Here is an 18,538-nt window from a genome sequence, read left to right as displayed (position 1 = left end):
CGCCTTATCTTCACGCAAAGATTGACTGAATCTTATGGGATTTTCATAGATGTCAGACAGACTCGAGGGGGGCGACTCTATCTACGATGCAGAAAAGATTGTGTTTTGCTGTGGCTAGCGTACGCACGCTGAGTGGATAGAAGGAAAATTTATGTCGATTTTGAAGATTTCCTGCAAAAAGATGAAGCACAATGCAAGTAGATGCGAGAAATAAAAGATGATTTTTCGAAGATTGATTCACTAGTGTGAGATTTTTTGAGCTTCTATAATTGAGATTAAGATGTGTCACCCCTCTCGAACAGACTGACGTTTGTTTATGGGATTTTACCATTGGCGTTGACGAGAGCTCTGTAACTCTTTACTTCTATGGGGAAATTGCATGTGTAATAGTCAGTCTATGCGTGAAACATTTTGGACTTTTTCTTATTCTCTCAATCCACCATAAAATCCCATAAGGAGCTGTCCAAATTTGGCACTGTCGTCAAGGCGAATACCAATACAATAACAAACCAAAATTTTTGGCTGAAGCGAAAGTGAGGATAACAAACTTGATAATTGGATTACGCAAGTGTGCGTGTTATAAACGTCAGAAAGGTCAATAGGAGTTAAATATTACACAGTGGCCAGCAGGTGAATTGTCAATTTTCAAGGTATAATTCCATTCTCTTTTCGACTAGCTCAACAGGGGGCTTTTCAAAGAATTGTTAACTATAGTATTTTCATGTCGGTCAGGAGCCAATCAAAAGGACGTAAGTCGCAAAAATAAACAAATCGATGTTTTGCTTCTCAACGATTATAAAAAAAACATGCTTTTCCTACGAGTTAATGAGAAACAAGGTTGGAAATTTTAATAAATTTTGGAAAATATATTCAATGAATGCTCTATGTGGTTTTTTTCATTGATTTTAAAATGGTCAAAATTTTAAGATAACATGAAAACTGTTTCATAAACGTCATATGTGAAAAAAAAAACAAAGCAATAATTTTCAATCTGCAGATACGTCAAGTAATTCCTGAGCCGATACAAAAGGATTTTAACGGGATTCAGCTACTTCTAGGTATGTTTTAAAAAACATAAATATTATAAATATTTTTTAGATTTAGCCACCCAGCTTGATGAGTCACAACAGTTTGCTTCTGCACATATTCCCAGCGCATCATACAGTATCCACATTTATTTCCGAGCTACCGACGTATCTTCACTGCAAAACAAAAACCGGTGTATCTGATCTGACGCTTGTGATAACCGATCTGTCAAATTGATGAATCAGGGTGTACGTAACAATCAAGATGGGGCCTCCCTTAGCTCAGCCGGTAAAGGCGCAGCTACAAAGCAAGACCATGCTGGAGGTGGCTGGGTTCGATTCCCGGTTCGGTCTAGGAATTTTTCGGGTTGGAAAATTTCTCGACTTCCCTGGGCATAGAAGTATGATTGGACTTGCCACACAATTATACCAATGCAAAAATGGTACAGGCATCGAAAGCTCTCAATTAATAACTGTGGAAGTGCATCTAGAACACTAAGTTGAGAGCACGCAATAAGCTAATATGCGATATGCAATAAGCTTGAAATGCGAAGAAGAAGAAGAAGAAGAAGTCACAATCAAGATGTGTTACCGACCACTCAATCGAGGTGTATGTGAGTAGCAAACAAGGACAAGGCGAATCATTTTGTTATGTCAAAAGTCTTGTCCTTGTTTCAATTTGTCCTCAACAATTTTCATAATTCTCTTAAACGCCATCCCTTTATCAAACTATTATGATAATGATGATGATGATGATGGTCCCACCTTTTACCCATACAAAGGTTGGACGAGTTATCTTTAAGATAATTAAATATAAACATTTTAACTATGTTTGCAAACAAAATCGAGCTGTTTACAAGTACAGGTATAAATTCCCTGTCAAATATGCTATAGGCATCAACCAAAAACATTCACAGTTATCAAGAGTCCAAGTATAGTGTGTCGTCAAATCTCCACGTACATCGTACGGGTTAGGCAAGGAGTGTGCGTTTGACTTGCACTGCCACATTAAAGGCCCTTCGCTCATTTTCAACTTCTATTCAATGTTCATACTGCCGTACTCTAACGGAATTATCTACCTACCCTCTTATAAGACCATTCTCTAGCTAGTAAATTATCACACTAAAGCTTCATGTTTGATAGCATTTCCAACCAACTAATGTAATTTTGCACAGATTACGATGCAGAATGTTTCAAATATAGGTTCCTGTGTAGAGATTACATAAAAAGCCCTCTGGTGTAGTAGTTAACATCCATACCACTCACGTCATAGTCACGAGTTCAAATGACCAGTCACAAATGACACAAGAGTGTTAAAGCGACTAAAGTAAAAAAAAAAATGCATCATTTTATCGTTCATCAACTATCCCATATGGTGATTTTCCCGCTCACAGTTGTCCCCAACTAGCAGTTCAGCACCCAGCTTCAGCTCTAATCCTCTTTGACGGGCGTAAATTATGCAAACGCGTTTCCCTTTCTTTTAGTAGGTAAACCGAGTAAACACTCTCTCCCCGGTCAATCAAAATCCTTTTTCTACGAACACACCCCTTAACCTACCTCCGTTGGCTCTGCTTCCTATCCTATCGTATCGTACTCGAGAGGTGATATTCTTCGCTCTTCCCCGAAAAATATGGACCGTATCTCAGCCAGGTCGATTTTGTAGATAATTTAATAAACTTGTTCCCAACTGACAGGCGATCGTGTATTTGAGTAAATGATAAAAATCACTTTGAACTTGACCGAAATCAATGTTTTTTTTTTGGTTGTTGATTTCAAATAAAACAAAACCCGTTTCTTCCCTGACTGCGTGACTCTCATCCTCTCGCACTGCTCGCGGGGACTCAGTTGTCAATTGCTGTGAGGAGACTGTTATTAATGCTTTGACACTGGAGAAGAGGGCCTTCGATAGCTTCCTCCCTAGTTGAGGTTCTCCACTTTCTTGAGGCTGAGCTATGTTGCTTCTTTTTTTACATCGATGCTATATGTTGAGACCACGGTTCGATCGATGTTTTTTTCTGACACGTTCCGCCGTGGGTTGGGGTGTGTCTTGTTTTGATGAATTTCTCCAAATTATAAATAAATAGAACAGAATGCTTGTAAAAACGTGACATTGTATTTAATCCAAATTATTTATTCTATAATAAAATCCTAAAATCTATAAAACAAAGCAAATAATCCAAATCAAGAATTCAAGAAGTTAGTTCAGAAATCTTAGAAAAAAACTTAATTCCGAATTGTTCATGATTATCGAATACTGCAAAATTCTTGAAAACAATTAAAAAGTTAACAGTTCGTGAAAACTCCATCGAAATCATGAGAGTTAGCGGTGCCAGTGGTGTAGTGGTAAGTGTTCACCTCAAAAGACCTGGGTTCAATCCCAGTCTGCACTGCCGGGATTTTCTGAGGCATACAATCTTTGATCACGCCTTACTTCGGGGAGGGAAGTAAAGCCGTTGGTCCCTGGTCCATGAGTTGATGGATCGATAGCTAGGATTCAGGTGTAGGAGCTGCCTCATTGGCGCCGGTAGAATTGGTACTCAGTACGGAAAACAAGATCGACAGAAAACAAATTAAAAAAAAAATCATGAGCGCTCTTAAAATGTTCTAAGTAAAGCTCTGAAGTCTGAAAACGTTAAGAGTGGCTTAGCAAATTTGATTCAGTCTGAACGTTACTGTAAAATATTTCGACCAGTGGGAGCTTTGATTCCAATTAAACTTTGTTTGTGTAAAGATTGCATCTATTTAAGCAACTTTATATTCTTATTTTCATTAGAAAAAATAGACTATTTGTTTGAACATGACGGAGCGTTTTTTCAACTATTTCTACAAAAAAACATAAATCAAAAATGACCTACCAAAATGTTGTGTCATATTTGTCGAGAATTATGTGAGCTTTCATAAAAAAATGTCAAAACATTAAGAATATCATTCCTACACTGAAAAAGAAAATAAAAGTTAAAAATTATTAAGAATTTAAGAACCTTTTTTTTAAGAACTGTTACGTTTTTAGTTTCCGCTTGATGGTTTACCCGGAATTTATGCAAATCCAAAAATCAGTTGCTTTGATCCTATTCATCTACATTATTACATTATTGAAATGATGCAAAAACTTATGCGCGAAATGTCTTGTTGAAAACCTGAGTGTTACATAAAATAAAGTCATCATTTGGTGCTCCTTTTATGCATTAGTGTCAAAAACTATGGCTTTAAAGAAGTATAAGACTGCGAAGGCTAAGAAACGTTTGAAATATATCGTTTGAATGTGATGTAAAACGAATTTAGACTGTTTTTTTGGGTTTATTTTTTATATCTATTTTAACATTACAGCAATTCCCCCTATTTCAAGAGTTTTCTGGAAAAAGAAATCCGTAACTGTTCTGCACAGAATTCTGAGACTGCTATTGAGGAAAATTTCTAGAGTGTATCGGATATTCTTCTATGAGTATTGATGGGAAAGGAAATGTAATTCTGAAGACTTTTTTGAATGACGCTAAGAAAATCCTCGACAAATTTCTCAGGAACTGAATAATTTAGGAAATTGAAAAAAGTTTCAAGATTCCGTGCGCAGAAATGAGACAAATAGGGAACACATTTCAAGATAAATGTTACTAGACATTTCAGAAAAGTGTAACGGTATGTGAGATTTCAAAATCCTATTTGAATAAAAATCGGTAATGCCAAACGACTTTATGCTAGGGGCAGATCACTTGAGGTGCATTTATTATAACAAAACAAATTAAATGCATTTTCTCAGTGCATTTTTTGCTGTGTGTAGCTTTAAGTGACACATCCCACCAATACATGCATGTATACATGAAGGGTTTTGTCCTGTTTTGTTGTTCGCTTCGGTTTCGCTCAAATCCACACTCCACACTTGATAAAATTAGTCCAGAAGCACCTCGACCGAGAAGGTGGAAAATAATCCGTCGAATTTTCCGGTGGCAGTATTAGAAATCTCCACCGAAGTCGTGCAGAGCCTCCTCCACCGAAAATGCGAGAAAACTCCTTCGAAGCTCACTGCAACCTCCTTTGGCAGCACCGAAATCTCTCAGAACCCTTTTCGCCGTGAACACATGAAAACTCCTTCGAAACTCCCCTGCCTTTAGATGCTGCCAACGGAGGTTCCCAGACACTTTCGACGAAGTTTCCACGCATTATCGGTGAAAGAGGTTTTGCACGATACCAGTGAAGAGATTGGATGCTGCAGACGAAAGTTCCAGGGAATTTCTAGAAGTTCAAACGGATTTTTCTTGCCTTCTAGGTGGAGGAGGTTCTGCATGATTTCGAAGACTGCCAACGAAGGTTCTAGAAACTATGTCTTGTTGATAAAGGGTTCCACCAGAATTACGTTTGACTATAGTCTTGTATACATACATTACATTGGGGCTACATTGAGTCTGTTGATGTTGATAAATAAATAAATTACAATTACATAAAGTATGGCCATTAAAAGAAGCGAAATTTCGATGGCGTTTTCTTGCGATCTTGGTGGATGAGGTCCCATTCGATTTCGATGGAGATTTATGATGCTGTCAGCGAAGGTTTAAGGAAACTTTAACGGAGTTCTCACGCGTTCTCAGTGGAGGAGTTTCTGCACAATTTTGGTGGAGGTTTCTGATTCTGCCAGATTCGTCGGAGTTTTCTAGTTTGGGTTCGGGTCGGGTACGTGTAACAACACACGTGGAATAGTCGGGTACGGGTATTTCTAGTATATTATCCAATTAAGAACGAATTTCTTCAACGAGTCAATATATTTTATTCATGTGTCTTCACAAAAATAGAAACCATACAAATGACTATATGCGTTCAATGACCTGTTGATGATCAGGAACGGGTTTGTTTACCCAAAACTCAACACGTACCAGTTGGGAAAATATCACAGTGTTCACTCGGCTGTCGACAAAAGCAGACCACTCTCGATGTGTTCTACGCGATCGTCTGTTTTCTCGGCAGCAACCATTGTGTGGTCCTCCTCATTGTTCTTCATCAGCAGTTCTTTCGGTCGATGCGTCGTCGACTTTGGAAAGCAACCGTTTCGTGATGAGTGTGTGAGTGCTGACCACGTTTAGCGTCCATTGCTGCAATGGACGCGCTCTGACCCTCGTTGGCGTACAACAATTTGCCATACAATGAAACTACTGGAAGCGGCTCCAGTTCTGATGGAGGAGGCTTTTTGGATAGCGGAAGATAAAGTGTTTATTGTGTTGTACTTTTTGACTATATTTTTAAGATGTATTGTATAGTGACCAAGAATTCTCGGCTCTGTAAAGTTAATTCGGTTGAGCCTTACCAAATAAATTAATAAACAAAAAAAAAAAAATATCAAAAAATCAAGTCTCACCAATGCCCAAGATCACGCTTGATTCTCGTAGACAAAAATCAACAAGCATACAGTTGCGGTTGATTTTGCAAGCTGTGATATCACAGCTTGGAATATCAAGCTAACGAAACTCACCAACTGCAAATCTCAACAAACTGTGGTGAGATTGAGTTTCATGATTTTTGCTTTACACCCGAACGCAATCGAAACTTCCATAACGGCTGGCAGCAGTCACTTCGTGTCTGCCATCGGTGAACAGTAAAAAGAGTTAGCATACTATACTTTCTCTTTCTAAGAAAACGATATGCAATGGAATGATTTTTGTGTCTAGTCAACTCTCAGCTTGATTTTTGCACTTTGTGAATAGTCTCGCAATGTCAAAGGAGCTCGTAAAATCAATATCAAGCATGATGTTTTGTCACACGTGATATTGATAGCGTATGAGAGCGGAAAAATACAATTTGATTGATGATTTTGCTAGCACTGATTTGACGGGTTCGGACCGGGTTCGTGTATTTAAAATACATACCCAACCATCTCTTCTGATGGTCCATTAACTATGTCACGAAAATTTGGCCCATTTTCAAGCCCCCCTCCCCCTTTGTCAAATTTTTTGTATGAACCTTAATTTTTTTTTGTATGGCTCGTCACAGTTTTCAAAACCCCCCTCCCCCCTAAATGTGTGACATAGTTAATGGACAACCCCTGTGTACAGAGGAGAGAGAATGCTCGTTGTAACAAGTGATACATAAGATGTGAAGTGTGAATATAAATAGTGAGTTGTGACTGAAAAGATGTAATAAGTAAGATTTGAGAAGATAATTTTGAATGAATGGACGAGCTTCAAGCAAGTATGAAAATCATATCTACCTAGTTTTTCCCAGAAATACTTGATTTTTCCATGCAACTTTATCTAAAACGTCATTTAGATCAGTAGTGTTCTTTTTGGATCAAGTTGGCGTAAAATTTGTTTCAGGCCTGTCATGGTGTTTTTTTCCCCTTGATTTGTTTTCCGTCGATCTCGTTTTCCGTATTGAGTACCACAATGCTACCGACGCCAGGAAGTGTTAAAAAATCCCTTAAAAAAACTCTGAGAACAGCTTCATGGATTGACCATTCTACGGATGTTTCGGATCTTGCGGATGATGGTTCCATAGCCATCCGGGTTCATGTTTATATCACGGCCCCAAATTCTTTCATATATCACAGTTCCAAGCAGTGTTGGGAAAATATCAAAAAAATCAAATCTCACCAACGCCCAAGATCACGCTTGACTTTCGTAGACAAAAATCAACAAGCAAACTACTGCTGTTGATTTTGCAAGCTGTGATATCGCAGCTCGGAATATCAAGCAAACAAAATTCACCAACTGCAAATCTCACCAAACTGTGGTGAGATTAAGTTTAATCATTTTTGCTTTACACCCGAATGCAACTGAAACTTCCATAACGGCTTGCAGCAGTCCCTTCGCGTCTGCCATCAGTGAAGATTAAAAAGAGATAGCAAACTATGCTTTCTCTTTCTAAGAAAACGATGTGCAATAGAATCATGTTTGTGTTGAGTTAGCTCTCAGCTTGATGTTTGCACGTTATGAATAGTCTCGCAATATCAAAGGAGCTTGTAAAATCAATATCAAGCATGATATTTTGTTCCAATATCACGCGTGATATTGCGAGCCCATGAGAGCGGAAAAATATCAATTGATTTCTGATTTTGCCAACACTGGTTCCAAGTGTTTTTTTTCTTCAGTTTAATGAATTGACCACTTTAACGGATGCTTAGGATCTTTCGGAGGACCGTTCCGTTGTCTCCAGGATCTATTTATATAGGAAGCATGACTGTATTCTGGCTAATTATGATCATTTGTGCCCTTTAATCTAAATTACAGATCTTAAACCACTTGCAAAACTCATAAACACACATAAAAAATGAAAACCAAGCAACCCGCGATTTTGTTACGTTAGCAAGTATTTAGAGAATAAACGTTCATTCTAGTATTGGGCGATCTTTAGTAAAAGATCGGTCTTGGAGGATCGATTTTATTTATGGCACTATAATCGATCCATCGATTTAATCGGTACAAAATAAACGATCTTTTTATAATGCTGAATTACCGTAATGCACCGAATACTGGGGCCACGGCAAGGGGTAGGTCACTCCGCACACCAATCTTGAGTCATGTGCTGGTTATAGAGCAAGCTGTGATTGTTTATAAAATACCCATCCCGGCAACCCGGTATTTCTGACACCTTGAATGTTTTGGTTTAAAATCGCAAGGATAAATCGGATTGAGGATGACGCAGAAAGTGGCGGGTGTGCGAAATTTTGGATTGGATTGGAAATCATTGGATAATAAAACTCCAGTGTTTTAGGGTTTTATAATGCCCTCAAAGGTAGACCAGAAACCTAGCCTTTCGTGATGTGAAAAGCAACGGTTTATCAGCGGCCGGAAAGAGTTGGAACCGATGAGGAACATTGTGGAGACCAACCATAGAGGCTAATGAATAGACTACTGTAGTTTGTTTTGTGTTGGTTGCAGCATTATTTGAATTAAGGGTATTAATAGGGTCTGATTAACTGCCCCTTTCTCTTGAGTTCACTCTAGAACCTACATTTCGTATTTAGATCTATAAGTGAACTGCTGGTCTAAGTTCCTCTGGTATATTCAATTAGAGGATGTTCTTGCATATACAGTCCAACAGCACGTAATGTTGTGAACAACTTCAATGGCAGTTGTCCAGCAGTGCTTCCATTTTATTTACAACAATTCCAATGCCTACGAGATTGTGCCGAAAGAATGCCGAAGGTGTGCCGAATCTAATGTTGGCACAATGTGCTGAGTGACTTATTCCTTGGGCCACGGTCGGTTAACCTGGACATTTATGTAAATTATAATTAAATATTACGTCTACTTTGCAAGATAACTAATTTAAATGGTTCAGATTGAAACGTTTACGTGCTTTTTTGAGCAAAGTATTCAGAGATAATAAACTATCAAAAGTAACATGTTTCAATTCTCATTTACTCGTGTTTTTCGAGAGATTGGTTTATTTTTTTCAGAAGAATTGATTTATAAATCTTTAAATGATGTATTAGCAGGTTGCAATACGAAATTATAACTATAAGGAATGTGTTGCTCATATAAAACCTGACAACTTTGCTTTCAAAGAGTAACAATGAGCAATGCCCGGATCGCTGTTCGTGAAAAATCAAGAATGAGTGAAATGGTCAGATTTTGTGAGTGAAACATAAACTTTACAATCTCTTTTTGCTACTAACAAATACAAAACATCATTATAATCGTAATATCTTATGATTCCATTATCTCATAAAACATCTTTTTATGCGAAATGAATGAAAGTAGCCCTGTTTGGTGACTAACCTGCTATTTCAATTTTTCAGTGTACAACAGGGCATCACCACTACTACTGGATTGTACCACATGGCAACACTACTACTGGATTGTACTAGCATTTTCACCAAATGTATTAGAATGTTTTGGTTCTATCTCTATCTCACTACTCAAAACTGAAATGCATAAAAAAATGACAAAATGATACACTCTTTGCACACTGTCAAATAATCATTGTACACAAAATCAACTTTGTTCAAATCAAAACAAAAAAAACTAACCCATCTGGTGGATGATGGCACAAGCTTCCAAGAAAATTCTATTACAGTGAACCACATTATTTTAATGGATTCGCCAGTTAGTCGTCTGTCACTTCGTTTGTGCTAATACTCTGTTCAAATTACAGCCTATATCACGTAATATAGGCTGCCTTGCAATGAACACTCATACATAGGATTTCCAGTGAATACTAGTTTGCATAAAAAATAACAATTTCTAGAACTAACTTAACTGAGACCTTACTAGCTATGTTAACTTAATACAAAATAGTTTTGCTATGGTTTACGGAATATAATAAACATAAAAGAAACACTACTTTCTAGTGTTACAGTTTCTGGTATGTTCCAGCTACACACTTAGAAATACCTAATCTTACACGTGATGGAATTCAACTTTGACATAAAGGATGAGACGTAAACAACATGTCATGTAAAATTAAGTGCTCCGAGACTGAAAACTTCGAAAGTACGTTTGATTGAGCTGAATTTTGCGTCTATTATGACTAAATTTTGTGTCAAAATTGACGCTCGTATATGTCAGTCTGAGAGCACCTAAATTTACATCAATTTTTCTAAGTGTGTACATTTTGTTACGGTTGATCAACTATTGGAGACTATATTAAACTATTACAAAACATTACGAATAAAAGTTGTAAACAACTTGTACAACGCTTACGTGTTTTGCTTATGGTTGCTTTATGTTTTTACATTTGGCACAAATAGAAGAAAACGATTTTGTTTGGCACGGCGGTCGTGAGTACATCTGGTTGATTTTTCTGAGTTATTGCATTTTAAAACCCTTACTACAAATGGAAAACCTGTTTTAACCGGTTTTAACGTCGAGAAAAAATAATAACGTAAGTAATATCAGCTAATAGAATAAAGCATTCCTTAAAAGCGCATGTATTTTCCACAAACATATTAAGGGTCTTTGACAGTCCCAGCCATGATGGCTAACAGCGGTCTACATGCGAAGGAGATTTTGAAAAAAGAAAATCGAAGCGGGTTTATTTTACCGGTGCATATTTATCAACTAGAAATTTGGAGGTTTGTTTTGTAGAGTGTAAACATTTGTAACTTATTCGAACCATAATGGGAATACGCCTTTTTAATAGAAACTAAGCGATCGATTCAACCTCTGATGATGAATAGAAGAACGTCAACCTCTGATGATGAATAGAAGAACGAGTGTTGTGAGCAGAAATTTCTACCGTGAGACAGGAAACGGAACACTTTTTTACTTTTCCTGATATATTGAATTATCAGAGATGCTCCAAAACTTGATCTACAGTTGAAAAATTTAATTCTGTAACGTTTTTGCAAGGTAAAGATACAAATCAGTTCAGATCTGTGGAAAATCGTACAATAAGACAATGACCGATGTGAAAAATAGTTATTATGATCTAAACAATCGGTTTGGTTGACGTTTCTTCTCGAACTCGCGTGGCGCACTCTACGTTGGTGGAGCATTAAAAAGGCCTATCGTCAAAACTTTATCTAGGTATGGTTCGATTAAAGTTGTTATGTGAACGGGGTATAAACATAGAGATAACTATAAGACCAGAAGGTCCCGAAGAAACGAGCTCAGTTTTTTGGCTCAGCTCTGGTACTATCTTCGGTCCCAAGCTAATCGATTCTCCCCTCGAAACACAGGAAAATCCACTAACCCCTCATTTTATCTGTCAAACTTTCATAGCGAATCAAAACAAACATAGTGTAGTACTGGAATTTCGACTAGAATGGGGTACGTTAATCGATTTGCTTGGGACCAACAGGTTAGTCAAGTAGTGAGCCAATTTTAAATCATTTGTTTCCACCGGTATAATGCCATAATGCGTAATAATGAAAGAGGCAACATATTATGCATTGCACGAATTTTTAGACTTCTGCGAGAAGATTTCAGTGACAGTTATGCTTGCGCACTCACTAATACTACTTAATCCTTATGTCAGACAGTGACAGATTCCACATTAATTAATTTCCTCGATCGAAAATTCACAATTCAAAACAGCAGCAGCAAACCATCAAAACCAAAACAAAACAAAATAAAATTTCTCACGATCTGTCAAATCACAAGCCAACTAGGCTATCCAAGACAAGGAGAGGAGGTCTGGCAATGTGCAGCTTGTTGTTTTTTCCTTCGCTCGCATTCGAATGGAACAGTGAGTTTGACGTCACACTTGTTGTTAAATGGTAACAGTAGGGGAATGAAAGAGACTATAAAATTAGTATTGCCCGATCTTTCTCTTTGACATAGCTAGGCTACGTTTGTGTGAGTAAGAGATAGGTGTACGCTGGGTGTGCGAAAATATTCACTGTGCAGAAATTTTCTGCACAGTTGTCTAAGAAGTTACAAAATGCGCAATATCAAATTTATATTCTCAGCCCTATTTTATACAACATTATGAGCGACTATGCTGTTGCTAAGTTTCTGGAAATGTTCATTAAATTTAGGTTTGGGGTGAATGGAAATCAGTTTTTCTATGCACAAAAATTACATTCGTTTGTTGCTTTGAAGATCAAAAAGATCGAACGGAAAGATTGATTTTTACGATTTTTCAATAAATAAAGAAACGATCGTAAAAATCGAAAAGCGAGATCAAAAAGATCGATCTCTCCAAGATCGCCCAATCCTAAGTTCATTCCACTTTTTTCCCAGGTGTATAATGAGTCACGCCAAGAGAAAAAACAGTTGAACTCGCATCACGGGTTCCCAATTTTTTTCACTTGGCAACAGAGAACTTCTACAACAACTTCAAATGACTTCTAGCGAGAGAAAAAAAAAATGCGGCTGCAGTAAATCATTATATCAGTGACTTTGTTAAATTATCTTAACAAAAAATAGTAGAAAATCTCATTACTGATCATAACCGAACGTTTTACATGACAGTTTAATGCTCACTGCGTGTGTATGCTCATTTCTTCGATTATATTTTATATTTTATTGCAATACCTTTCATAGCATCGTAATGTTTGTTTTCTTTGCACGATAGGTAGCTGGTTTGACGGTTCAATAGGTAGCCTTGGCTTCACTCATGGCGTGACTCATTATACACCGACTCTATTTTTTCCTTTAAACCCGAAGCACCGGTTTTTCTTTTAACTATTCATAGTCTGGCGGAACCATTTCAATATATTGTGGACCAACCATTGAAAAGGTACTATCAACTTTTATAAACAAAACGTTGATTATTCTTTCCTCACCAGCATCATCGGATAGGGGAAATTGTCCACAACCTAAAGATGGCGTTAGTTTGTGTAGGTAATTCTTGCTGATATGCTCTTTTCTGTTGTTGGTCGTGATTTACTCGATTGGTTCCGCTATTTGACAGCTCAATTGGTTCCCGAGATTCTATCCGCCAGACTATGAATATAGTGACTATAGTTATGGGCCCAGGACCTAACCGAAAGAAAATAATACACTCATAAAATAAATCACATAACCAGTGGAAAATATCCATGTGAATTTCACATAACTTTCATGTGATCCCATAATTGTAAATTGCACCACTAAATCACATGAACGTTATGTGTCCAATAAAATCTATATGATTTCTCATATAGAATCTCTAATGCTATGTGATATTCAGGTAAAAATCATTGTTTTTGTTTTTGGAAAAATATTATGTGCGTTCCTAATAGAAACTAAGTGAAAACTTTTTTCAGTGTAGAATAAATTTTCAAGATTTCAACTGTAGGTAGCCACGGTAGCAGCAGAAGCGGAAGTTAAACTGAAGCAGGAAGCGTTCGAGTTACGACGGGTTACCTTGGCAACTATTTGCCTGAGCCTAGAAAGCTAGAATTATAGCCTGGTTCGGGATGCGGAAGGCTCTGGTTTGAAAAGAAGATTGTTCCCCTACGTTAGTTATAGACTTATAGCGAATTCGTTTATTATTCAGTTCCAACCTGGACCGGGTATCAAGATTGGGTCTGCTTGCTTTCTGACCAACGTCAGAATGCTCGTTTGTTTTTAAAACCTAGCTCAGGTTGAGGTTCACACTGACAAAAAGTTCAGTTTCGCACTAGGTTGGAACTGGTGTTAACCCCGATAGTAAAACAATTAGCTATAAGTCAACGAGCTAATGTCTACCAGCTACAAGCTTTCGACGATTGGTTTCAAGGTGGATGATTTGTGGTTAGTCGCGTTGCTCCTGATGGGACAATATTACGAGCCAGTGATCATGGGATTGGAGGCGTCTGGCGTGAAATTGTCATCGAATTCGGTCAAAGCCAAGATTTTGCAAGACGTCAAGGGACGAACCCAGGAAAGCTTAGGTCCAATATAATAAGACGAAGGCTGAGAAGACGTGCTTCAATTGTGGTAAGCTTGGGCATTTCGCTGCCAGATGTCCCGAAAGGATGAAGCAAAAGTCGAAAGGGCTCAGCAGCATTTTTGCGATGGGTGATGTCAAGAGAAATGCGTGGTGTATTGACTCGGGAGTGACGTGCCACATGGCATAACCAAAAAAGAGGTTTGTTGAAGAGATGGCGATAGAACACGACGTTGGAACGGCAAACAATGGTTTTATGAAGGCCGTGGCGAGAGGTACCCAGGTTTTGCAAAAGCGGGACGACTCCATTTATGTTGATGATGTTCTGAATATCCCGGACTTACCAACAAACCTGCTGTCAGTAAGTACGATGTGCAAACGACGCCATAAAGTTAGTTTCTCGGCAGACAAGTGCGAGGTGCTAGATGATGATAGTAAACTGATAATCCATGGAGTCGAAGAAGGCGGACTGTACCGTGTGGTAAAATCGAAACGGTAATTTCTTACCAACGACATCGAGTTGTGACATCGAAGATTGGGTCACTTGAACGAAGCTAGTTTGAAGCAGCTCAAGCGGTTGGCAGACTACAGACTACTAGGCAAACAAGCTCAACTACCGTTCCAGAGAAGTGAAACAAGAACATCAAAGGTTCAGGAGCTTGTACATTCCGACCTGTTGTGTCGTTGGGTGGCAATCGTTATTTCATCACGTTTGTGGACGAAGCAAACAAGCGAGCTGTTGCCTATTTTCTGCAAACAAATAATCAAGCGTTTAAGGCGTTCAAATCGTGTCAAGCAAAGAGTGAGATTCTTCGAATCGACAATGGAGGGGAATAGCTAAGCGACTAATTTTGACGAGCCTTAGAGGGCGATGGAATATGTCATCATAAAACCTGTCCTTATAAACCGGAGCAAAACGGTATGGCGGAAGGCTGATCCGCACATTGGTGGAGAAGGTTCGCTGTCTACTAAATGGTACACGATTAAGGAAGGAATTTTGGGCAGAAGTGGTATCAACGGCAGCATACTTGGTGAATTGCTCTCCTGCGATGTCCATGGAGAAAACCATGCTTGAAGAATTTACGAGCTTTTGATTCAAGCGTTCCGAAGATGAAGCGTAAAAAGTTCGATCCAAAGGCGGTGAAAGGTGTGTTCATTGGATATTGCGAAGATACCAAGGGCTATCGTGTATACGACCCATAGCGAAACGAATTCATAATCAGTCGGGATGTAATCGTCATCAGCGAAAGCATTCCAAAGTCCGTTGCAGCTTGTGAACATGATTCGAAGCCAGTCGAATGCATGGAGCTATTCAGAGAAGAAGTCGTAGTGCCTATCGAAGTTTCAAGACCATGATGAAAGTTCATAAAACTTTAGAGTAGTTTCAAGAATATAAAGATCGCTCAGATCTTTGGGGAAGGATAAGCTCCGATAGCTTAAGGCAGTTCCATAGATTTCTGGCAGTTCAATGGACTTACGGAAAATTGCTGGAACTTTACAGAAGTTAACAAAACATCTGGTAATTTTTAAGATTTTAAGGAAAAATACGTGAACATCATGGCAAATCTGAGAAAATCAGTGCAGTTCCATTAATATCAGAAAAATGTCGGAAACTTAAGGGAAATCCAAACAACTTCAGGACTCTTCAAGTGCGTTTCAATTTTTATGACTCTTTACGTTCACGTTTATCAGAATGTCCGGAGTACCTAGATCAGCTACTGTTCGCGTTGTTGTTTTTGAGTAAAATGCAAGCTCGTTTATGCAGTGACCTCACACTAGACTGGCCTACATTTATATGGGGATTTGTGCCATTAGGTGAGAAAAACAATCTCCGAAAATTTCAGCTCATTCAGATGTAACACGAGCTGGCGCTTTTGATTAAAAATTTATATGGGGATATTAGTTGAAATGTATGGAGAAATTATATTCTTTCACTCTTTCGTGGATACAACTGGTTCAGCAAACTCGATTAAGCTCAGAATTTCAACAAACGTAGCTTAAACTATAAGGAACAACTTTGCTGAAGACAGAATCCCGATTCAAATTAGTATTATGGAGATATTAATTAATTATGTGCATTCTGTTCGTATATTGCTACAAAATACAGGCAATGCAACGTATCAACTAGATTTCCACTAAAAATTAAAGTTCATATTTTCTACAGGCCAACATTCAGGCTCGTGTCAATAGGTGAGATGAGCACTCTCTGAATGTTTCAGCTCTTTTTGTTGAGCTGAAACTTTCGGATAATTGTTTTCTCACCTAAAGGCACAAATCTAGGGGTTGGCCCGTGCAAAATTAGAACTTTTATCTTTGTGGGCCAGTCTAACCTCACACGTTGCATGATAGCTCACTCAAACTAGGATTGCTGCTTTGTTAAAGCTTTTTTTGTGGAAAGGTGTCGTTGCAATAAACTCATTGTGTGGCGTTCCACGTGATGACAACAAAAAGTTCACTTTTCCAACAGCAATTCCCATATAAACTCCAAAAGGTCAGTATAGTACGAGTTTGCAACCAAGTGAGCTCAAATTTTGGAATAATGTTCAAGACCTGATTTCGGTAGATGAAACAAAATCAATATTTTGAACCACGCTAGTGGATATTTATTCAAAATGATGGCAATAAGTCTTCGATTCAATATAATTTGCATCATTTACACTTATCTGAAATTGCGTTTCCCTGATAACGCATGAAACTTGTTAAGTGAAATAATGCGATCATAACTTTCCTATCAAACTCCTGCATCCTGCATCACTTTTTAACTCAGTCCCGTCAAAATCAATTTCGGGGAAGTATTATCGCCGTGATTAATTTTTCGAAACACCCTAACAAATCACTCTTACCCGTTGTCCCCTGCCGTCTGGATCCCGGGGAAGGCACCACCAACGAACGACAGCTCCACTCCAAGAGGACTCCTTCAGAGCTCGCACGCCGTTTTTGGATAACCACGCAGAAGTTCTCCCCTCGCCCCGCACCGAGTCCGATCTTCTTCTGCTCGTTTCCACACCCGAGGAGGGGACGGGACACACACCAATCACACACCGTCTTCCAGCCCGACACCGCCGCACTCTGAAGCTTTTGCTTTCTTTCACGTTTTTATGTTTTCATTCAACACACAACATATCAATCAAAAAGAAATTAATATATTAATAAGCTTCTTTTTCTTCGCCCCTTCGATATACACACACTGTGCTTGTAGGTAGATAGTAGGTAGGCAGATAGGTAGGTAGGTAGTTACCCACGATCGATGCTGTCGATTGTCGTGGCCAGGCTTTTCGGCGGGTTTGAACACACAGTTTAATCTTTTGGATTCTCACTTTTCACGATCTTTTTCTGTTTTCGGTTTTCCTCTGTGTCATGAAGCCGCGTTTTGTGTATTAATATTTATGCTATAATGTTGGCTTTCTGTTTGTTCACTTCCACTTTTGTTTCGGCGTGACTCTGGCGCGATGGGGACTCACAATGGCACACAGTACTTCTTTTTTTATTCGTTAATCACCGAGCTCACGCAAAATATGAACCATGAATGTTGGAGCGTTATCGTTATGCTTTTTTTATTCTTCTGATGGACGCAATCTTTCTTATTTTTAACTGTTATTAGTAGGCACTTTTAGCGCGCTCTTGGAGCAGAACACCTCCAGGATGATTTGTTGTTGCACGGGAAAACACAACAAGAGACTTCACACGGTGCCCAAGCGACAAACCCGACTGTCGACTGTCGGCTGCGAATGCTTGCGTGGTGTTATGCTGTCGCGGAACGACTGATTGGTTGGATGGGTTGAAAATGAATTAAATTTTACCACGGGATTGTGTTCGACTCGTGTCGTGGTAAAAGCACTCGCAGCAATCTCGTAGGGGTGAGTGTTTGGAGCAAACCGCGTGGTTGGCGAGCTGAGAGAGATGAGAAGACGTAGTGTGCTATGGCAGGTACTCACTCTCTGTTTTGAATATATTGTGGCTGGAGATTGTGAAGGGGTGCAATCTGTGTTCGACAGTCTTCTATCTATTTATCTATCGAACCGGTGTGGCAAACTGATGGTTGCTATAGGTGGAACATCGATATATTTTACCAGCATCCTCAGGGTAACCACCATGGACTGTTGATCTTCTTGCTCTGCTTCATCGATGTACAGTACTGACAATAATAAAGTAATCACCGTATTTTTTTGCCTCTCCAAAAAACTTCAAAGTACGGTAACCTTCCAGCATAAACATTTCTGGAATATTGTCTGAAAATAAAAGTAATTTTGGAATTAAGCCTCGTTGGTTTTTTGTACCGCAACCAACAGTTC

General features: G+C 38.6%; 1 protein-coding gene across 1 annotated transcript in view; it reads right to left on the bottom strand.

The window, feature by feature from the left end:
* LOC135703870 (uncharacterized) overlaps positions 1-17,272 on the bottom strand; it is an 83,948-nt gene extending 66,676 nt beyond the window's left edge. Inside the window, exon 1 of the mRNA XM_065225224.1 lies at positions 17,090-17,272. The gene's annotated coding sequence lies outside the window, so the exon portion shown is untranslated. The remainder of the gene's footprint in view (positions 1-17,089) is intronic.
* Positions 17,273-18,538: the final 1,266 nt, after the last annotated feature.

Source organism: Ochlerotatus camptorhynchus, unplaced genomic scaffold (assembly GCF_037179485.1).
Source record: "Ochlerotatus camptorhynchus isolate MF236.1 unplaced genomic scaffold, CSIRO-AGI_Acam_v1.1 ptg000222l, whole genome shotgun sequence".
Taxonomy (NCBI): Eukaryota; Metazoa; Arthropoda; class Insecta; order Diptera; family Culicidae; genus Ochlerotatus; species Ochlerotatus camptorhynchus.
This window is presented reverse-complemented; position numbering and strand designations above follow the sequence as displayed.